This window comes from Molossus molossus, unplaced genomic scaffold (assembly GCF_014108415.1).
Source record: "Molossus molossus isolate mMolMol1 unplaced genomic scaffold, mMolMol1.p scaffold_m16_p_4, whole genome shotgun sequence".
Lineage (NCBI taxonomy): Eukaryota > Metazoa > Chordata > Mammalia > Chiroptera > Molossidae > Molossus > Molossus molossus.
The window spans coordinates 57865211-57889866 of NW_023425377.1; the positions used below are offsets into that span (position 1 = coordinate 57865211).

Here is a 24656-nt window from a genome sequence, read left to right on the forward strand (position 1 = left end):
TCTGCTCGCACTGGAGCTCGTTGCAGTGGCTAGGGACTGTCCCCAGTAGTCATAATCCTCCCACTTCCTTTTGAGGTGAAATAAGCAGGAGCAGGCTCAGGAGCCATAGGAGTGGAGAAAGAGGCCTCAGTATATGAGGGCCTTTTTAGGGACTGTACCAACTGAGTAAGCTGCCCCACAATATCTATAGGGGGTTTCCCCAAGCCATCATCATGATAATGAGCTGCAACATTATCTAACTCCTCCTGATCTTTGGGGCTTAAATCCTCCGTATCCCATTCAGAATCCTTCTCTTCATTCGCTGCCTTAAGAGGCTTTTCCACTTCTCTTGGAGATCGCTCAGCTTCATTAGTGGGGTCTAACTAAACTGCACAGAGAAAATGTACCTATAGGAACTTTGTCTGGGCCATGAGCAGTATACCATTCTCTTAAATTTTCTCCTACCTTTTCCCATGTTTTCAAGTTAACCGTTCCTTCCTCTGGAAACTAAGGACAAACCCGTTCAATAACCTTTAAAATTTTAAGTATTTGCTCCTCAGATACCTTGGATCCCCTTGCCCAGAGCATAGACCAAATTAACTGCACAAAAAGGTGCTGAGATGCCCCTGCTTGTCCCATTTTCTTTTACTCCTGACTATTTAATCTATTGCTCCTCGTTTCTTTTTCCTTACTGTGTGTGCTGCATTAGAGGACTTCCTCACCTTACCTTTAGTTGTGTCTTGAGTACTCATGTCCTTTTTCAGGTGCCACTTTGCCAGGAACCAGCCTGGAGAGCAGAGTCCCTGAGTTCGAGCCCTGGGAATGAAGATGAAGACAGGGATATAGAATCAGGAGGACTGTCCTCAGCAGGATCAGCCTCGATATGCTTTATTACGTGCCTTTTATACCTTACAGCAAAAGTTTAATGATATAAAAAAATAGGATCTTCTTAATATAATGCTCAGGGCTACAACAATGCTGTATAGAATTAGTTTGCCTTATGGATAACAGGAGCACCCAGGCCCACCCAGAAACACCAGTCTGTTTCTCAGGTATTTCAAGGTACATTATGTCACACTTAGCCCCGAGCTGCACAAACACAATGCAAGCCTAATTTTTTGAGATTGTAGAGGAGGTCAAGTTTCTGACTCAAAACCTCTAGGCTCCGTGGACTCTGTGAGACATGTAGCCAGCGCCCAACAATTGATAGCAGGCATTCTGGCAAGTGGGAGGTGATACCTCATAGTCATTTTAATTGCATCTCTTTAATAATTAGTGACATTGAGCACTTTTCCATGTCTCTTGGCCATTTGTATGTCCTGTTTGGAGAGGTGTCTATTTAGGTCCTTTGCCCATTTTTTAATTGAATTCTTTGTCTTTCTTTTGTTGAGTTGTATGAGTACTTTATATATTTTGGGAATTAACCCCTTACCTGATATATCGTTTGCAATTATGCTTTTCCATCTAGTGGGTTCCCTTTCCATTTTGATGCTTGTTTATTTTGCTATGCAGAAGCTTTTTAGTTTGATATAGTCCCATTTATCCATTTTTTCTTTTGTTTAACTTGCGTTAGGCATGGTATCAATAAAAATTCTGCTGTGTGTGATGTCTGAAATTTTGTTGCCTACATTTTCTTCTAGGATTTTTATGGATTCATGAGTCACATTTAAGTCTTTTATTCATTTTGAGTTTATTCTTGTGTATGGTGTAAGTTGGTGGTCTAGTTTTATATGTAGTTGTCCAACTTTCCCAACACCATTTATTGAAAAGGCTGTCTTTACTCCATTGTATGCTCTTGCCACCTTTGTCAAATATTAATTGAGCATAATGTCTTAGGTCAATTTCTGGGTTCTCTGTTCTGTTCCATTTTTTATTTCTTATTTACAGCTCTGGTTTATTAAACCATGGATTCAATTTAAAGAGCCATTTTAGGTACAAATCATCTGTGTAAATCTGAATAGAGTACAATTTCAGCCATGGAAAAACAATGGTGATACCTCACTGGTGATCAATCTCAGTGACATTCCCTAAATGAAATATATCCTAGGCCATAGTAGTTAAGGCTCTTATGTTGTGACTAACTGATTCTAGTTAACTTTTTAAAGAGGAGAGAAGAATTTGTTGATAAACACTGAATAACTCTCAGAATCAAAATAAAAATTAAGGAGCTAAACCAAAGGAAAGATGAACTCCAGGAGCACACAGAGCAGGAATGCACTGAACTTTTCTTTGTGTGTTACATTGTGACTCAGCGCCAATGACTTCTAGACTCTGTGCTTCTCTGTTTAATACATACAATGGAATATCACTGAGCCTTAAAAAGAAAGGCCATTCTGACACATGCTGCAACATGGGTGAACCTGACAACATGATGCTAAGTGAAATAAACCAAATGCATAAGGACAAACACTATAGGATTCCACTTATATAACATGAGATTGATAGTGAGACAATAGTGGCTTGCTGTCTCCATAGCCACGGAGGCCTCCTCACTCTCTGCATGACTGTCCCTGCAGCCAGGGGCCAGGACACTACATGCCTTCTCCACAGCAACATCGCCCAGCCACTCTCGCCCAGAGACCAAGCCCACATATAACAGAAAGAAAATCCAAATCTGAAAGGCCACCAAGAAGAAAGGCACTACCTCCTAGGGCAAAGAAAATGCTGTTGACCAGGACTGACCTAGTGTTTACCCTACTTCAGCAACATTCAAGCCCTCTGCAGTACCTCTTTCTATTCAAATAGGTTATCTAGTAAAAAGAGGGATGCCCATGGCAAAGGAGAGAAATATAGAACTTTTAAAGATGCCCAATTTTCTTCATCTGATTCCTGTAGAGGGGAGTTGAGGGGTGAAAGAAAGAGGTGAAGGGATTAAGAAGTACAAAATAGTAGCTGCAAAATAGGCATGGAGATGTAAGTAAAGTTAGGAAATATAGTCAATAATTTTGTGATAACCATGTATGGTGGCATTTGGGGATACTGAAAATATCTAAAGGAACACTATGTAAAGTATATGATTGTCTAACCACTATCCCGTTCACCTGAAACTGATACAAAATACATTTTTAAGATAAAAAGCACTGCGAAGCTCTTAAGGATTTCTGCACTGAGTGGCCAGCTTTACTAGACAGTGAGGAGAAATGTGAGAAGCACTTTCTAGTTAAAATTGACGCAGCTGATTATGTTTCATCAAGGCCATCTATTTGAAACTCCAAAGCACAAGTAGTTACTGTAAGGGTTAAACTTTTTAGTTTGAAGATAGGTGATCATGCAAAGAAGAAACATTAAACTTGTAGGAGAGGGTACCACAAGACCACAGATGTACTTACCACCAAAATAGATAGGTGCCCTTAGAAGACAGAATTTTGATTATGCTGTGCATCTGCTAACAGTTTTATACCATAAGCCTTGGAAAACTGAAGGAATGTGAGAAAAATTAGACTAAAGTAGACATGGCAGAGTATATATGGACAAACAGCTCCTCAGAAAAAAATATCCTAAAAATACTTGTCCAAATTCAAGTGTTGGGGGAAAACCTGAAAGTAAATCAAGAAGAGCTTCCTAGTGCTAAAGAAGTTGAAGGTTACAAAAAGCCTATCGTTAGTCTTAAGAACAAGAGGGATAATGAAAACACCCTTTTTCAGTACAAAGAATCAATGAAGAGACTATTAAATTTGACATGTATTATGCATAAAATATGCTTGATTTATTAATGTTATGATCTATGTGTAATTATAATCTAACTTTACATAAAGTTTAAAATATTAAAAAATTATTTTACTTCAGAGTTAAAATTATTTCTTTCATAATAATGCACAATAGCAATGATTATTCACAACGTTTCTTATTTATACTCTGGGGCAATTAGACTAATTAGATCTCTGTGATTTCTTCTGATTCTAAAATAGTTTTATTTTATTTCTACAATAACAACTTTAGAATTTAAACATATATAATAGATATATAAATGATGATAGATAGATGATGATAGATGATAGATAGATAGATAGATAGATAGATAGATAGATAGATAGATAGATGATAGACAGATTATATATAGAGATATATATATAGTTATTTTGTTACCTGATACATTTGTTTCCCTATACATTAGCACTAAATGAATGTTTTTGAATTATAATTTAGGTGATTTGAGAAACTAGACCCAGAACCCAGTCCCCTACTGCAGCTGAGTGTTTTGTTTACATAACTGCTATCTACCCAATCTTTTCTGCAGATGCCAATTTTGATTAGAAACAGGTCCTTGGGAGTATTTTCTAACCTAAAAGGTTGATTCCATCCTTCTATTTGGGGGTCACTTTATATTGATTCAATTCTGTTTAGCATCTGACTTTTTATTTTCTGGGGTACATTTCTCCAAACCCATGCTCACAGAGAAATGGAAATAAAGATTAATTGGTATTCATTTCTCAATTCCCCAATTAGAGCTTCACAGCTCAGGAAAGAGATGAGGTATAAGGACCTTGAGTTTAAATGGAGTAAGTGCTGCCCTGGCTGGTTTTGCTTAGTGGTTAGAGTGTTGGCTCACTGACCAAAGGGTTGCAGGTTTGGTTCCTAGTCAAGGGTATGTACCTGGGTTGCAGGTTCAATCCCTGGCCCTGGTCAAGGTCATGTAAGAGGCAACCAATCAATGTGTCTCTCCTACATTAATGTCTCTCTCTCTCTCTCTCTCTCTCCCTTTCTCTCTTCCACTCTCTCTAAAAATCAATGGAAAAAGATTGTTGGGTGAGGATTAATAAATAAATAAATGGAGTAAATGCCAAATGAGCACCTCTGAGCACTGCCCTAAGAAAAATACCATTCAATTTAGCTGTCAATTCAGTATTTTTTAAAAATATGTCTTTTTTTATTTTTTTGAGAGAGAAGAAGGGACACAAACATCGATGTGAGAAAGAAACATCGATCAGCTACCTCCTTCATGCCCCACACTGGATATCAAGCCCACAACCCGAGCATGTGCCCCGACCAGGAATGAACCAGGACCTCTCAGTCCATTGAATGACCTCAATCCACTTAGCCACACTGGCTGGGCAATATTTTTAAATAAGTCATTTCTTACCACTTCCAAAGTGATCCACAAGTGAATAACTTAAAGTCAAAACAAAGGAATTATGAGTTTTCAAAAAAATAGTGAGATTAATAGAGACAGAAAATAGAATGGGAAAATGGAAGGAGAGAATGGGAATTAGTGTTTAATGAGTCAGAGTTTTAGTTTTGGAAGATGAAGAAGCTCTGGAGATAGACAGTGTAGATGGCTGCACAACAACGAGAATGTACTTAATGCCATTGAACTGTACACTTAAAATGGTAAAAATAACAAAAAGAAAAAAGAGAAAGAGGAAAAAAAAGAAATAGAGATGGCAACTAAGAGGTTCAGTCACAACCCTGATGCCAGAAGTTAATATCACTCAAAAGATTACAGGTTCATGTTTCAATTATTAAATACCATAGTGGACCCTAAGAACAGGCAACAGGAATTCATTTGTCCTTGAACAAGAGTTTTGATGTTAGATGACGACTAGGTGTGCATTTTGACATCAGTAACAAGGTGCTTATTGTCAGGATTGTGTATACCTTGGCCAGGACTGTGCCTCTGTCTCTGGGACAGTGGGTCCCTTGCTTAGGTGGGATGTCCTGTTCCCATCTGTCTCTCTCAATTTTACTCTTTTTGTGGCAGTGTCATGTTACCTGGTGCTAAGAAGGATTTAACCACCATAATTTCTCTTTTTGCTGGTAAAGATATAGTTAGAGGCCTGTGTCCTGATCAAAACACAGCTTGGGCTTCGACCGGTTTGGCTCAGTGGTTAGAGCGTCGGCCTGCAGTCCAGAGAGACCCAGGTTCGGTTCCCGCTAAGGGCGCGAACCTTGTTTGCAGTTTGTCCCCGGCCCGGGTTGGGTTGTGCAGATCAACCACTCGATGTGTCCCTTTCATGTCAATGTTTTTCTCTCTCTCTCTCTTCCTCTCTCTCCCTCCCACTGTATCTGAACAAAAAATGGAAAATTCCTCGGGTGAGGATAAAACAAAAAAACACAGCTTGGTCTTTTACATAAAGCCAGAGTTGATCAATCCTGTCTTTATCCCTCTGATAAAGAAAAAACCTATGTCAGGTAACATGGGAAAATCCTATGTCTTCTTATACTGGTGTCAAAGACCTCAATTATTTTAAGAAATCCTCCTCAATATGTCAAGCATTTAATAGTCCTCCAGTCTTTACATATAAAATAAATCACATTCCCTTAAGTGCATACATTTATAACCTAGTTATGGCTCTGGGCTCAGACAGTTTTATGGGCAAGCTTTTCAAACTTTTAAACAACAAACAATTCTTACGCTATGTAAACTTTTCTGAAGCACAGGTGGAAAAAAATGGAAAGAATCTCAATTATTTTAAGAAAATATACTTTCGGTCAAGATGGTGGGACTTGTGGTCAAGATGGTGGTGTAGGAAAATGCGGTACTATCCTCCTCCTATAACCACATTAAAATTACAACTTTACTACAGAACAACGTGACATCAAGCTGAATGGAAGTCCTACAACTACAAAATTAAAGAAGCAGTCACATCGAGAGTGGTAAGAGAAACAAAGGTGCAATGGGCTGGTCCGACAGCCACATGTGGCAGATGAAAATCAGGAGGGACACCTAGGCTGTGAAGGTCCTCCCTGAGGAGTGAGGGCTCCCTGTCCCACACCAGGTACCCAGCTCAGGGTTCCAGTACCAGGAAGAAAAGTCCCCAAGACTTCTAGCTATAAAACCAGCGAGAACTGAGGCTGAGGGAGGCTGAAGCTCCTGAAGCCCCAGGTAGCTCCTCTTAAAAGGCCCACGCACAGACCTACTCAAACTTGCTCCCTCTAAGCTGGTAGGGGAGGCAGCTTGAAAGGCACCAGAGACATAGAGGGAAGAACTGAGCTGTTTAGCCTCAGACCAGGGCTAGAGAGGCAGCTTTCTCTCCCACAGAGGAGCTGGCAGAGGCCTTTGTTCCTTTGGTGAGCCCTTTTCTGGGGCGGCAGACAGCCACCATATCTGGGACTCCAGCAACCTGGCCCACACTGGTTGCCCCGCCCTGGTGATTCCCTGTGGCCCTCCCCTCCCAACTTTCAGGCCCACTTAAGCTGTTTCCAGTGGCTTTACCATAGGATTGGCCTGTTTTGGCTCCTGCTTCAGCATTTCCTAAATTCTCTCAAACAAGCAGCATCTGGCCACAGCGATCCGCATACCTCTTGCTAAGTGGCCCCAGGCCCGGCACTAGAAGCAGCCAAGACTTGGTTCACAGTTTGGCTTCTCCTGGGCACCTCCAAGCCCAGGACAAGAAGCAGCCATTGGCAGATTGCTTTGTAGCTTATGCCTAGTGGTCCTGGGTACAACACAGGCAATGGTTGACCTTGCCCCAGAGCTGGCGCACCCAGTGGACAGCTTCAGACCATGTCAAAGCACCACCACCCAACCACCTCGATAAGTGACACATTCAAGGAATGGACTCAGTGGGTACCAGAGCACTACTGAAGTGAGTCTTTCTCTGTGTGGTTGGGCCTCTGCACAGCTGATCCTCCAAGGTAGTCAGAAATTGGTGGTTAGTGGGCACAGCCAGTTCTTGAAGCTGATCAGCCTGAGTAAAACCCTCCCATTGACGTTCCAACAGCAATCAAGACTCAATTACAACAAAAGGGTGTAAAGTCCACACAAAGGATGCACCTCAAGGGCCCAGCTGGATGATCAGGGAGGCTGTGCCACAGGACCCTAAAGGACACTATTACATCAGGCCACCCTAGGAAGCCTAGGAGACATGGCAACTCTACCTAATACATAGAAACAGACACAGGGAGGCAGCCAAAATGAGGAGACAAAGAAACATGTCCCAAATGAAAGAACAGAACAAAAATCTAGAAAAAGAACTAAATGAAATGGAGATAAGCAATCTAACAGGGGCAAAGTTTAAAACACTGGTAATAAGGATGCTCAATGAACTTAGTGAGGGCCTCAAGAGCATAATAAATAACGAGTCAGAAATGAAGGATGCACTAACTGAAATAAAGAATAATTTACAGGGAATCAATAGTAGAGTAGGTGAAGCCAAGAAGCAAACCATCAAGTTGGAATATGAAAAAGCAAAAAAACACCCAATCAGAACAGCAAAAAGAAAAAAACTCCAAAAAAGGTGAGACAACTCACCTGTGGGACAACTTCAATCATGCCAACATTTGCATCATAGGGGTGCCAGAAAAAAAAAAAAAAGAGCGAGAACAAGAAATTGAAAACCTTTTTGAAACAATAATGACAGAAAACTTGCCTAACTTAGTGAAGGAAACAGACATACAAGTCCAGGAAGCACAGAGAGTACCAAACAAGATGAACCCAAAGAGGTCCGCACCAAGACACATCATCATCAAAAGATTACAGACAAAGAGAGAATCTTAAAAGTAGCAAGACAAAAGCAGTTATTACTTACAAAGGAGCTCCCGTAAGACTGTCAGCTGATTTCTCAAAAGAAACTTTGCAGGCCAGAAAGAAGTGGCAACAGATATTCAAGGTGATGAAAAGCAACAACTTACAACCAAGATCACTCTATCCTGCAAAGCTATAATTTAGAATTGATGACCATACAAAGAGTTTCTCACACAAGAAAAGGCTAAAGGAGTTCATCACCACCAAACCAGCGTTATATGAAATGTTGGCAGGTCTTTTTGAAGAAGATTAAAAAATGAACAATAAAATGGCAATAAATACATATCTATCAACAATTGAATCTACAAACAACATGAGAAAGCAGAACAGAAACAGACTCATAGATACAGAGAAGTTTTTGTCAGTTGCCAGATGGGAGGAAAGTTGGGTGAAAAAGATGAAGGGATTACGAAGTACAAACTGGTCTGGCCAGTGTGGATCAGTGGTTGAGCTTCGACCCATGCACCAAGAGGTCACTGGTTCAATTCCCAGTCAGGACACATACCCAGGTTGTGGGCCCAATCCCCAGTGTGGGGCATGCGGGAGGTGGCCAACTGATGTTCTTGTTCATCGATGTTTCTATCTCTCTCTCCCTCTCACTTTGTCTCTCTCTAAAGTCAATAAAGGAAAAAAATAAGTATATAAAAAAAAAGAAGTACAAACTGGTTGTTAGACTGATGAACGTCAAAGGGAAGGGCATTGGTGGGGTGGGAAAAGAAAAACCAAAGAATTTATATGCATATATACATAATCAATAGAAACAGACAATAGTGTGGAGAAAGCAGTAGGAAGACATGATTGGGGAGGATGGGGACAAAGTGGGGAGAGGGACATCTGTAATACATTCAACAATAAAGATAAGTTTTAAAAAAAGAAAATATCACAGCCCCAAAGCCAAAACCTGACAAAATCAATATATACAAAAATAATTAGGCCCATCTCAATTATAAATAGTGATTCTAACATTCTAACAAACTGATATCAGCTTTATGTTAAAAAAATATATATATATATATGAATTCATTCAATGTCACTTCAATAGATTTTTAAAAATCACATAATCATTTCAATAGGATTTGCTAAAATTTGCCATCTGTTCTTCAGGGGGGAAAAGGACCCTTTCTGAAACAGAATTTTAAAAATATTTTTTCTAACATGGTGAATAATTTCTATGTGAATACAACAATCATATATACTTGTTATTTCTCAAAATGTGTCTCGAATAATTATAAATCTAAGGGATTTTAATAGTAAGTGTAAAAATAGTGCTGTGGTCAAATAAATTTGATACATGATGAATTTAACCAATTTTTATGTGTTTATGTATATTCTAACTGTCCAAATGTTCTATACCCATACGACACTAGAAGACATTGCTCCCACACAGCATCTCACCAGACTAGTATTTTATAGCTATTCACTTAGGAAAATATTGTAATGACTGTCTCCACAATGATGTGGGAAACAAAATGAGAATGCTGCTGTTTTACATGAACCTTGTTCTAAAATTTCAGATCAAACTGTTGTCAGCTAACACATTGGTATGAATTGATATAAGAAATGGACAGATAATCATTGTGGCCATTGAAAGATGTGAATGATTCGCTCAACCAACCAGATCTACTGACATTTATAAAATGCTCCATCTAACAACAGCAGAAAACATTCTTCTCAGGTACATTTGGTATATTTTCCAAGATGGACCACACTTAGAACCATATAATAATTCTCATTATATTTACATTTATTTAAGTCATAGAAAACATGTTCTTTAGCTACAATAAAATTAAGGTATCATGCCCTGGCCGGTTTGGCTCAGCGGTTAGAGCGTCGGCCTGCGGTCTGGAGAGACCCGGGTTCGGTTCCCGCTAAGGGCATGTACTTCGGTTGCAGTTTGTCCCCGGCCCTGGTTGGTCGTGCGGGTGGCAGCCACTCGATGTGTCCCTTTCACATCGATGTTTCCCTCTCTCTCTCTTCCTCTCTCTCCCTCCTACTCTATCTGTACAAAAAATGGAAAAATGTCCTCGGATGAGGATTAAAAAAAAAAAAAGAACACATGCCCAGGTTGTAGGCCCGATCCCCAGTGGGGGGCATGCAGAAGGCAGCCAATCGATATTCTATCTCATCAATGTTTCTATCTCTCTCTCTCCTTCTCACTTCCTCTCTCTCTAAAATCAATAAAGAAAAAAAAGTTTTATTTAATTAAGACATCAGTCAATAGCAAATATATATATATATATATATATATATATGGACAATCCTCAAATATTTAGAAACAAAGTAACACAATCACTCATGGATAAAAAAAAAAAAAAAAGGGAAGAAGAAAGCAAAGCAATAACTAGGATGAAATGTATAGCACTAAATGCCTGTTTAAGAAAAAAAAAGAAATAATCCAATGCAATCCCCATCAAAATACCAACGACATACTTCACAGAACTAGAACAAATACTTCAAAAGTTCATATGGAACCAAAAAAGATCTCGAATAGCCACAGCAATCTTGAAAAAGAAGAACAAAGTTGGAGGGATCACATTACCACATTTCAGGTTATACTACAAAGCCACTGTAATCAAAACAGCCTGGTACTGGCATAAGAACAGGCAGATAGATCAATGGAACAGAATAGAGAACCCAGAAATAAACCCAAGGCAATATGCTCAATTAATATTTGACAAAAGGGGCAAGAGCATACAGTGGATTCAAGATAGCCTCTTTAATAAATGGTGTTGGGAAAATCGGACAACTACATGCAAAAAAAATGAAATTAGACCATCAACTTACATCATGCACAAGAATAAACTCAAAATGGATAAAAGACTTAAATGTGACTCATGAATCTATAAAAATCCTAGAAGAAAATGTAGGCAACAAAATTTCAGACATCATACGCAACAGAATTTTCACTGATACATCACCTAAGGCAACAGAAACAAAGGAGAAAATGAACACATGGGACTACATCAAACTCAAAAGCTTCTGCACAGCAAAAGATTCAATCATCAAAAGGGAAAGGCAACCCACTATATGGGACAGCATAATTGTCAATGATATATCAAATAAGGGGTTAATTTCCAATATATAGAGAGTGCTCATACAACTCAACAAAAGGAAGACGAAGAACCCAATTGAAAAATGGGCAGAGGAACTAAATAGACACCTCTCCAAACAGGACATACAAATGGCTAAGACACATATGAAGAAATGCTCAACATCACTAATCATCAGAGAGATGCAAATTAAAACAACAATGAGGTATCACCTCACACCTGTCAGAATGGCCGCCATCAACAAAACATCAAACAGCAAGTGTGGGCGAGGGTGTGGAGAAAAGGGGACTCTAGTACACTGCTGGTGGGAATGCAGACTGGTGCAGCCACTATGGAAAAAACTATGGTGTTACCTCAAAAAATTAAAAATTGAACTTCCATTTGACCCAGTGATCCCACTGCTAGGAATATACCCTAAGAAGCCTGAAACACCAATCAGAAAGAATATATGTACCCCCATTTTCATAGCAGCACTATTTACAATAGCTAAATTCTGGAAACAGCCCAAGTGTCCATCAGTAGAGGAATGGATAAAAAAGCAGTGGTACATATACACAATGGAGTACTATGCAGCTGTAAGAAGGAAAGATCTCTTATCCTTTGAGACGACATGGAGGGACCTGGAAAGTGTCATCCTAAGCGAAACAAGCCAAATAGAGAAAGACAAGTATCACATGATCTCACTTATTTGTGGAATATAATGAACATAACAGTCTGAGGAATGGGGTAGTCCCAGAGACATGGAAGTAGGGTACAGAGTGACAATTCCCAGAAGAGGGAGTAGTGGGGGAGAGATAAACCACAGAACTTATATGCATGTATGCATGAACAATGGACATGGACAACAAAGCTGGGGACAGGTTGGGGAGGAAGGGGGAAGGGAGAATCAGTGGGGTAAAAAGGAGAAACATCTGTAACAAAAATAAATTAATTAATTTAAAAAAAGAAAGAAAGAAAAAGAAATACTTCAGGCCAGAAGGGATTGGCATGACATATACAAACTAATGGAAATCAAGGGGCTGAATTCAAGGCTATTGTATCCAGCAAAGCTATCATTAAAAATTGAAGGTGAAATAAAGACCTTCTAACTATTGTTATCAGGAAGAAAGAAAGAAGACACAATTTAGATCAGAGAGTGACATGTCTTCAAGTTCTACAGATAATTAAAAAGATAATATGAGAATATCATGAACAAAAGTTTTAGCATAAATTCAACAACTCAGATGAAATAGACAAATTCCTTGAAAGACATAAATTACCCAAGCATGTTCAAAAAGAAAGAAATAACCTAAATATTCCTATACTTGTTAAAGAAATTAAATTTATAGTTTAAAATCTTCCCATGAGGATAACTCCATGCTTAGATGGCTTCAATGGTGAATTCTACCAAACATTTAAAGAAAAAATAATATCAATTCTACACATGTTCTTTCAGAAAATTGAGGAAGGAACACTTCACAATGTATTATATAAAGGCAACATTACACAAATACTTAAACCAAAGACATTGCAAGTAAAGAAAATCCCAATCAATATTCCTCATGGACATAGATATAAAAATTCTAAATAAAAGTTTAGCAAATTGAACCAAACAATGTAACAGAAGTATAATACTCATGACCAAGGGCAGTTTATCCCAGAAATGCAAGTTTCATTCAACATTCAACATTTGAAAATCATTCTATTGATTCACCATATTAACAAATTTAAAAATAAAAAGTATATTGTCATCTCAATAAACAAAGAGAAAGAATTTGAAAAAGTTTAACATCTGTTCCTGGTTTTTGTTAAAGACTCTCAGCAAACGAAGGATAGAAAGGAACTTCTTCAACCTTATAAAGATTATCTACAAAAACATTTACAAATAGCATCATACTCAACAGTAAAATACTGTGGTTTTCCCATCAGATTAAGATCATATTAGGATTTCTGTTCTCTCTGCTTCTATTCAACTTTGTACTAGAGGTTCCAGTCAGTGTAATAAGGCATTTAAAAAAATAAAGGCACCCAGGTTTCAAAGAAAAAAATAAAATTGTTCTTATTTGCAGACAATCTGTTTGTCTAGATAGAAAATCCAGTGGGGTCCACCAAAAGCTAGTAGAACAAATAAGCAAGATTAGCAAGATTGTCAAATCAATACACAAAGATCAATTGTATTTATAAACACTAACAAATAATTGGAAAATAAAATGTGTTAGACAATCTCATTACAACAGCATCAAAAAATACTAATGGGTAAGTCTGACAAAAATGGAAGATCTATGTGCTCTGCATCAAAGAAGTGGAGTGTAACTCTATACTCCTTAAGTGTGGCGTGTGCACAGTGACTTTCTTCAAAGAGAGCAGTATGTAAAGAAGGAAAAAGTGTAACTTTGCAGAGAAGAGCCCTGAAGAATACTGTATATGCCAGGCGATCAGGATTTGCATCAACAGTAGTAAGTCATGTTGGCAGTACATACCCTGGATATGATGTAATGGGATAGGATATGCTGAGAATGACATTTTACCTCTCTAGTCATCCTCTCAAATCAACAATCCCATCTAATCATAAGAAAAGCATCCCATACATCCCTACTGAATGACATTCTTCAAAATACCTGACCAGTACTCCTCAAACCTGTCAAGATCATCAAACACAAGGAATGTCTGAGAAACTGTCCATCTAAGAAGAGTCTAAAGAGACATATGTGATGTCCTGGATGGGATCCCAGATCAGAAAAAGGGACAATAGGTGAAAACTAAGGAAATATGAGTAAAGTGTGGTTTTAGTTACTAATAATATATCAATATTGGTTCATCAAATGTGACAAACACACCAGACTTACTTATATAACATGTGAACAATATCCCAGGGACACTGGGTATAGAGTAAGTGGAAAATCTCTGTGCTATCTTCACAGGACATCAACTTGAAAACCAGAACAGGCTACCAGGGGAAATGAAGAGCCCAAATCCTATTGTGCCTGGTTGGCTAATTGATGATACCACTGGTAAACTATTAGAAAACAGGCCACCTGTAACAGGAAGACCATCTTACTTAAGGGGAATGAAGGGGGTGATCTGAAACTGTGGCCGCTGGCAATCAACTTTTTTAGTGACTCATGTTAAATCTACACACCCACTTTGTATCAATAATCCAAATTCAGAATTATCCATTGGTCTCCTCATATACAGAACGTAGACTCTATCCCTGTGTTGCTGGCTGGGTGCTTGTTTAGAAGTAAGTTGTTCACTGACTAGGGTGATGTATTTTGTTCTCTTTTCTTGCTCTGCTTCAGGCATTCAAAAACTTGTTCTTGCACAGCTCACACATTGCTGCCATCTAGTGGGAAATCTGTGCAGCCTGCCAGAGCTAAGTTCTTAACACTTCATTCTAAATTCTTCAACAAATATTTTTTCAACTGATACCATTAGGTCTTAGGCCTGCCATCCAGGAGGAAAATGGTACGGTAATGGTGGAAAGGACCCCATATTAAACTAGAATTAAGCATTTAAGAGCCATCAAGCAAAGGACCATTCATCTAAGTGAGAACTTGGAATGGGTGGATGCTGAGTGGCAGGGTGGGGTGTGGAGAAGATGGAGAACTAAAGGGAAGGGAGAGGAGGAGCAATAATAACTCCAATGGAGCTATCCTTTGTGAACATTATAACATTTTAACAACTAGCCTTATATCAGATCTGCAAATGAGTCACTAAAAATTGATAGAAAACTTCTTGTGCAATAAACAGCAGGACCAGAAAAACTGGACATCTCGTCAACTTGGTCTTAAAACAGTTTAGCCCTGGCCAGTTTAGCTCAGCAGTTAGAGTGTCGGCCCATGGACCAATGAGTCGCGGGTTTGATTCTGGTCAAGGGCACGTACCTTGGTTGTGGTTTGTCCTGGCCCTGGTTGGGGCCATGTGGGAGGCAGTGGTCAGTATGTCTCTCTCACATCCATGTTTCTCTCTCTCTCTCTCCCTCTCCCTCTCCCTCCTTCCCTCTCACTCTATCTGAACAAAACAGAAAAATATCCTTGGGTGAGGATTTAAAGAAAAACAGTTTACATAAAAAGCTCACATTAATGATAACATTAGTGCCCTTGGAAATGAACTGGGCCAGAAGTATGCAGGCAATGGGCCTCTGGCCTCTGGGTGACTGCTCTGCAGTAGCTGACATCTCCATTTTTTCCTTTGTTCTATTTTCATTTTTTAAGACTTATGAATTCTTTGTGGATTTTTTCCCATCCCCTCAATTAGCTACATCCTCTTGCTTGTTTATCTTGTGGTTCTAGCACAATTCTAATCGCAATTATTTGTTTGTAAGTCTGCCTTCTACTCTAGACTGAGATCTCATTTGATCATTTTCTGTTGAACCTGGGTTTGGTGCAGGACCCATCTCTGCGCAAACTGTCAGGTAGAGGAAGATTCCTGGAGGTGTGTAAGCACAATCCATGCCACACTGCCTCTTCTCTCTGGCAAGTAAGCCCCCTGTGAAGGGGATTTATAGATAAACACTGAGCACAATTGTGTCAAGTGCTGAGGTCATAATCAAGAGATATCTGAGATGCAGGTAGAATCCATGGAGTCTGGCATAAATAGCTACAATACTTGGAAAATCAATTTCCCTTTTTTCTTAAGACAAAAGTGATAAAATTACCATCTAGTGGAGAATAATTCTGTAATTAATCTGAGAGTGGTAAAATCAATGGTGTTTCCATTCCTCTTCTACTTCTATCACCCTGGTTTTCCTTTGGCTAACTAACTCTTCCCTAGTGTGGCAGAGACTATGTTCTGTGACTGTTTCCTTGTCATCCTGGGACCACAGGAAACCTGTATTTCCCAAGCCTTTTGCATATAGGTGAGTTATGAAATGAGTTCTAGCCACTGGAATGCAAGTAAAAATGACATACCTATTTCTAGGGCTGACTTACTCTTCTCTTTCTCTCCCTCTTCTGCCAACACTGTAAGGCATGTGTTGAGGATGATGGTGCTGGAGAATGGAAGGAGCCAGGGTCACCATGTTACCACTTTGAGGAAAGACACACAGGAGAGCCTCCTGGCTTCGAATGGCCATGCTGGAATCTGCTGGAATAAACTGTCGCTGAGTTAGCCATTTTGATATAAATGTCCTGTGTTCCAAAAAACGTATGGTCTACTTTGGATGATGAAACATGCACCTTAAAAAGAAAATGACAGCCTGGCTGGTGTGGTTCACTGGTTGAGCATCGACCCATGCGCTAGGAGGTTGTTGGTTTGATTCCTGGTCAGGGCACATGCTCAGGCTGTGGGTCCAGTCCCCAGTTGAGGGCATGGAGGAAGCAGCCAATTGATGCTCTGTTTCATAGATGTTTCTATCTCTCTCTCCCTCTCCCTTCCTCTCTCTCGAGCATCAATAAAGAAAAAATAAAATGACAATAATAGCAAGCATTGCTATAGTGCTTATGATGAGCCAGGCATTGTTGCAAGCACCTCACATATAATAACGTATTTAATCCTCACTGTAACGTACAGGGTGGAAAATATTATCTCCAATGTTTGGATGAGGGGGCTGGGGCACAGAATGCTTAATTTACTTGCTCAAGAGCTCACAGGTAGTAAGTGACAGGTCTGGGATCTGAACCCAGATTAGTGAGGCTCCAGAGTATATGTTCTTAAATACTCTCCTGTCTGCTTATAATACAAATCAACTGACATTTATTCAGTACCTACTTGTGCAAGAAATTGTGCTAAATACTATGGGGGAATGAATAAAAGATGTCTCTATTTTTAAAGATAGCTGATAATCTCATAAGGTAAAACTGAGAAGTTTCTACTGAGTACTGAGTATTAAGTACTGACTATTGAGAACTGAGTATTAATACATAAGAGGTCAAAGAAGGAAAAGCTAGCAGTTCAGTGAGTGTAACAATAACTAACACCTACTGAGCACTGAGTGGACCAATGATCCAAGTGCAGTTTCATATACTAACTCATTTAAGCCTCCCAACAACCATAGAAAGGATGTACTGTTAATATACTCAACCTACAAAGGAGGAAATAGACACAGAATTTCAATGACTTGCCCACACTCCCAGCTAGAAGATGGTTAAACTGGGATTCACATCCACACAGCCCAGCTGCAGCACCCATGCTCTTACCCAGTAGAGTCTAAGGCCTCTTATGACTCAGCAAAAGAACTCAGGATGAGACTCCCGGATTTCACATTTTGTCATTTCCAAGACAAGAGGCTGAGCTCATTATTTAACTTCTCTTGGCTTCAGTTTCCTCATAAAATGGAGCTAACAGTTTCCCCTTTGCTCACTAAATTATATTTACTAATACTATTGATATTTTATTATTGATATTATTATTACCACCAGTATTATCATTGCATTCTGAGGTAAACAAAAGAATGAAGAAGGGTGGTATTCCAAGCAAACATGCTGAGGTAGAAATGCACAAAGATATGTAACCCTGCTATAAAATGTCTTGGAAGGTCTGCCAAGTATGAGAAATAACTCAGTCTTACTGAGTCAGTTAACTGCAAATATACCTTTGAAGATGTTTCTTTCTTGTTTTGTCAGGAAACTTTCCATGAGTGAAGGTTCTCCTGGCTTCCTCTACAACCTTCTTTTTCTACCATTTAACTTCAGATTATCAGTTTCATCCTATTCTATTTCCTATACTTAAGCTAGCAGGTCCCATGATCCACATTTTTTATATCATTTGCTGTAAATTTTATTTTCTTCAGAGAGGAGCACCTATATAATAGGAGGGGGGAAATAAAAATAAACAAACTCAACCTCTCTTGCAAACATGGATCACCTCTCAAGGCATAATTCCAACGTGTCATTTGGCAAAAGGTCCCCTTTATACCAAGTATGAGAATGAGACAGCACAAAAAAAGTGAAGGGACAAGCACGTTTGGAAAACAATAAGGAGACCAGTCCTTGCTGAAGCAGATTTTATTTAGATAACGTAAACAATTTAATGAAAGAGCCCTGGCCGGTTTGGCTCAGCGGTTAGAGCGTCGGCCTGCGGTCTGGAGAGACCCGGGTTCGGTTCCCGCTAAGGGCACGTACTTCGGTTGCAGTTTGTCCCCGGCCCTGGCTGGTCGTGCGGGTGGCAGCCACTCGATGTGTCCCTTTCACATCGATGTTTCCCTCTCTCTCTCTTCCTCTCTCTCCTTCCCACTCTATTTGTACAAAAAATGGAAAAATGTCCTCGGGTGAGGATAAAAAAAAAAAAAATTTAATGAAAGAAACCCTAAGAAATACAAAGTTCAAATTAGCATATGAGCTGGGAAGAGGAACCATTTTTACAACCAAAGCTGTTCCTTATAAGTCTACTCATGTACCAGCCAACCTTAGTACTGGTCCCTATCTGATGGAATGGGGCACATGGCATGGATTGCCAGGCAGCCACTGGTCAGGAGGTCCTTCACCATGATGGGTTGTCCCTGTCCTCTGGAGTGGGTGCTCTGGATCAGGACAGAGTGGTGCAGGGACTGCTGGCCAGCAGGGCTGGATATATGGAGGGGGCTCCAAGCTGGGGTGTGTTGAAGAGGTACAATCGGGGAACATGGGTTCAAGAAAATTGAAACAACTAGTAAGAGAGTTCAAATGCCCACCATAGGGTCCTAGTAAGATGCTAGGGGGAAGCTAACAGCCAGAGGACAACCAAGTCGCGTGATTGAAGGTGTAGGACATCACAAATGAGTGTAGCCCTGGCCAGTTTTTGCTCAGTGGCTAGAGTGTAAGCTGGTGGACCAAAGGATTATGGGTTTTATTTTGGTCAAGGGCACATTCCTGGGTCACAGGTTTGATCCTGGCCCCAGTGGGGGTCATGAGGAAGGCAACCAATTGATATTTCTCTCTCACATCAATGTTTTTCTCTCTAACTCCTCCCTCCCTTCCACTCTCTGAAAAAAAAATCAATGGAGAAATATCCTTGGGTGAGGATTAGAAACAACAAAAAGTGAGTGGGAGATAAAGATGGGAGCCCGTCTCCCTCCCTCTAGGCAGGATACCCGCAGTCCATCCCAGCAGGTGGTTAGCCCTTTTCTCCATGTTCTCTAGAGGAACAAAGCTGTCCTCTACTTCCTCACCTCTTAAATATGTTGGAAAAGATAAAAGATGTGTCCAGCAGTGGGAGTGCAACACCATGAATACATCGACTGAAACAAATTGCTGTGAACCCAGAGTCTCTTGAATTGCTGATGGATGAAAATGGCGAACCTCCGGAGTAATAGGGAAAATCAACGGAAATAACCACCAGAAATGGAAAGTCCACTGTAACTCTAGTCTTCTCTGAGGAAGGACTAACCTAAAGAGCTGTGAACAGCAAATCAGTAAGTTCTCCCCTCCTGCCCCTTTTTCTCTGAGGGGTCCACATTTGGGTCCTGTCAAGGTTTCCTGGTGTCCCATGAGCCACAAGATTAAGCTGAAAACAGCTGGTTCTGGGCAAGGACATCATAGCAGGAGTCTAGCTCACCTCTATCTGAACTCCACCCTGCTCTCATCACACACACCAGGCTGCCAGATGGTTCTGTGTTGTGGGATGAAGTTTGGTAGGATGAGTACTGTTTGTGTAACTATAGCACAGTTTAGCTGCCAAAATTATTCATCACATAATCTCAATGTAATAAAGTATTTAGGATTCCAAAATGACTGTGGAGTGAATGGAAGCTACACAGACCATCTCCCAGAACCAAACTGAAATTACAACTAAAACAAAGACAAATCAACGGGAAAAAGCAACAGAAAAGCAGCTTGCGAGGACCATATAACCAAGGACACTGATTCGATCCTATTGGATTGCAAAAGCGCGAGACGGGGGCTGCGGCAGCAGCCTTAGATGTGAGCAGCGCCCTCTGGTTAAACTCCCAAGCAGCTCCACAGCACAGAGCCAGGACAGAGGCTAAAATAGCCACAGTCACTCACCTTGGGCTCCAGCAGAGAGAGGGCAGACTGGACTGGAACTGTGTGGGGACACTCGAAATTTGGAGGGCGCTCAGAGCTTTTTCTGAGTTGCAGCCAGGCAGGATGGTGGCCATATTGCTCCTTCCGAAGGCTCTGGGGAGAGGCAGCAGCCCCTCCCTCAGAGATTCAACCCCACCCTGTGGGCCATTGAAATGCAAATTGAGGCTTACTAACAACCAGCATCTGCCCCACCCTTGGGAAATCCCCTTATGCTGAGCATGTGAGGGAGGTTTTTTCGGTTTTGTTTTTGTTTTTGTTTTTGTTTTCTTTCTTTTCTTTTTTATTGGGAGTTTTTCAATCAACTGACAACCCAAAACTCTTAAAGTAACCTCAAATGCTAGCCTCCAGGCAAAAAGCTAGAGGATAACAGTACCATTCCTGGGCTTACAAACTCTAATCAGGAAAGTAAGACTTGACAGTGCTGTTTAACATGGGTCCTCCCTCGCTCATCTAAACACAGGAGAGGGAGCCACAAACAGCAGAACACCAATACCTACAGGGAAAACTTGGCAGGCTCCAAAGCCCACTGAGATAGCCAAAATGGTGAAACACAGAAACAAAAGCCAAATGAAAGAACAAGAGAACTCCACCAAAGATAATATCAATGTGGAGCAGTTAGGCATGTTAATGGAGCTAGAATTCAGAGCCAAGATCTTGAGGAAGCTCAACAGTATGAGTAAGGACATAGAGATGCTTAAAATAAACCAATTGGAAATTAAAAACCACCAAGAAGAGATCAAGAGTGACATATCAGAAATAAAAAACATATTGGAAGGTCTAAAGAGCAAAGTAGAGGAAGCTGAGGACCGGATCAGTGAATTAGAAGAAGACAGGGTAGAAAAAAATCAACAAATCAGAAAACCAAAATGAAAAAATAACTAAAAAACAGGAAGAAGCTTAAGAGAACTGTGGGACAGCTGGAAACGTAAAAATATTCACATCATAGGAGTCTCCAAAGAAGAAGAAAATGAGCAAGGGTTGGAGAATATATTGAAAGAAATAGTGACAGAAAACTCCCCTAATTTGGTGAAGGAAGAAGGCATTCAAGTTCAAGAAGCACTGAGAGCCCCAAGTAAGAAAAACCAAACAGGCCCACACCAAGACACATAGTAATTAAAATGCCAAAAATTAAAGACAAAGAGAGAATCCTAAAAGCAGCAAAAGATAAGCAGCAGGTTACTATACAGGAACCCCCATAAGGCTCTTAGCTGACTTCTCACAAGAAACACTACAGGCCAGAAGGAAATGGCATGAAGTAATCAAGGTCATGAAAAACGGATCTGAATCCAAGACTACTCTACCCAGCAACGCTGTCATTCAAAATAGAAGGTCAAATAAAGAGCTTCCCAGGCAAAAAAAAAAAAAAAAATGGCTAAGGGAATGCATTAGCACCAAACCAGCACTACAAGAAATGTTAAAAGGACTGCTGTAATTAGTAGAAGAAATAGGAAGAAAAATAGAACCAAACTAAACAAAAATGGCAATAAATAAGTACATATCAATAATCACCTTAAATGTAAATGGACTGAATGCTCCGATAAAAAGACACAGAGTAGCTGATTGCATAAGAAAGCATGACTCATCTCTATGTTGTTTACAAGAGACTCAACCTCACAACAAAACACTCACATAGGTTGAAAATGAAGGGATGGAAAAAAATTTTCCAAGCAAACGGAGAGCAAAGAAAAGCTGGGGTAGCAATACTCATATCTGATAAAATAGATTTCAAAAAGAAGACCATAACTAGAGATGAATAAGTCTACTACATAACATTGAAAGGATCTATCCAACAGAAAAATATAACCTTGATAAACATATATGCACCCAATGTAGGAGCACCAAAATATAGCAAAAATCTTATGGAGGACTTCAAAGGAGAAATCGACAGCAATACAATCATAGCAGGGGACTTCAACACCCCATTGACACCACTGAATAGATCCTATAGACAAAAAACTAGCAAGGAAACAGACTCTAAATGAAGCACAAGACCAAATAGATTTAATAGATATCCACAAAGAATTACACCCCAAAACTACAGAATTCACATTTTTCTCAAGTGCACATGGGACATTCCCAAAGATAGACGACATGATAGGACAAAACCAAACCTCTACAAGTTCAAGAAGATTGAAATTATATCAAACATCTTCTCGGATCACAATGGCATGAAATTAGAAATCAATTGCAACAAAAACATGCAAAGACATCTGAACAAATGGAGGCTAAATAGCATGTTATTAAACAATGAATGGGTTACCGAGGAGATCAAGGAAGAAATTAAAAACTTCCTGGAAACCAATGAAAATGAACACACAACAATACAAAATCTATGGGATGCAGCAAAAGCAGTTCTGACAGGGAAGTTCATAGCACTACAGGCCTACCTCAAGAAACAAGAAAAATTTTTAATTGACTATCTAATCTCACAACTTAAAGAATTAGAAAGCAAACAGAAAGAAAACCCCAGAGCAAGTAGAAGGAAGGAAATAGTAAAGAACAGAGCAGAAATAAATGACATAGAGACCAAAAAAAGAACAATTCAAAGGATCAATGAAACAAAGAGCTGGTTTTTCGAGAAGATAAACAAGATTGATGGACCCTTAGCTAGACTCACCAAGAAGCAAAGAGAGAGAACCCAAATACACAAAATCAGAAATGAAAGAGGACAGGTAACAAATGACACCACAGAAATACAAAAGATCCTTAACAGCTACTATGAACAATTATATGGCAATAAATTTCACAATCTAAGAAAATGGACAAATTTCTAGAAACACACAGTCTCCCAAAACTGGACCGGGAAGAGATAGAAAACTTGAACAGACCAATAACAACTATGAAAATTGAAGATGTAATCAAGACTCTCCCAGGAAACAAAAGTCCAGGCCCAGATGGCTTCACGGGGGAGTTTTATCGAACATTCAAAAAAGAACTAACACCCATTCGCCCAAACTACTTCAAAAAATTCAAGAAGAAGTAAGACTTTCAAACTCGTTTTATGAGCCCAGCATTATTCCAATTCTAAAACCAGAAAAAAACACTACAAAGAAAGAAAACTACAGGCCAACATCCCTGATGAACATAGACACCAAAATCCTGAACAAAATACTAGGAAATCGGATCCAGTAATACATCCAAAAAAAATTATTCACCATGACCAAGTGGGATTCATCCCAGGGATGCAAGGCTGGAACAATATTCACAAGTCAATAAGTGTGATAAACCACATAAACAAAATGAAAAATAAAAACCACATGATCACATCAATAGATGCTGAAAAAGCATTTGACAAAATTCAGCATCCATTTCTGATAAAAATGCTCAGCAATGTGGGAATAGAGGGATCATATCTAGACATAATAAAGGCCATATATGAAAGACCTACAGCCAACATCATACTCAATGGGCAGAAACTAAAAACATTTCCCTTAAGAACAGGAACAAGACAGGGATGTCCACTTTCGCCACTCTTATTTAACATTGTACTAGAAGTCTTAGCCACAGCAATCAGACATGGAGAAAAAATGAAAGGGATCCAAATTGGAAAGGAGAAAGTGAAACTGTCATTATTTGCAGATGACATGATAGTATACATAGAGAACCCTAAAGACTCCATCAAAAATTTACTAGACTTAATAAATGTATTTGGCAAAGTAGCAGGCTACAAAATTAACGTCAAGAAATCGATGGCATTCTTATATACCAAGGATGAACTCAGAAAGAGAAACTAAAAAAACAATCCCATTTACCAACCCGGCAAAAATAAATTAAGATACCTAGGAATAAACTTAACCAAAGAAGTAAAGGACCTATTTGCAGAAAACTACAGGACATTGAAAAAAAAAAAATAGAGGAAGATATAAAAAAGTAGAAGCACATACTTGTTCATGGATTAGAAGAATTAACATCATTAAAATGTCCATATTACCCAAAGCAATCTGTAGATTCAATGCAATCCCCATCAAAATACTAATGACATATTTCACAGAACTAGAATAAATACTTCAAAAGTTCATATGGAACCAAAAAAGACCCTGAATAGCCACAGCAATTTTGAAAAAGAAGTACAAAGTAGGTGGGATCACAATACCAGATATCAGGTTATACTAGAAAGAGACTGTAATCAAAACAGCCTGGTACTGGCACAAGAACAGGCATATAGACCGGTGGAACAGAATAGAGAATCCAAAAATGGACCCAAGGCAATATGCTCAATTAATA

At 39.5% G+C, this 24656-nt stretch overlaps 1 pseudogene; it reads left to right on the forward strand.

Moving 5' to 3' along the window:
* The window catches only part of LOC118643796, a 134084-nt pseudogene extending 130392 nt beyond the window's left edge, over positions 1-3692 (forward strand).
* Positions 3693-24656: the final 20964 nt, after the last annotated feature.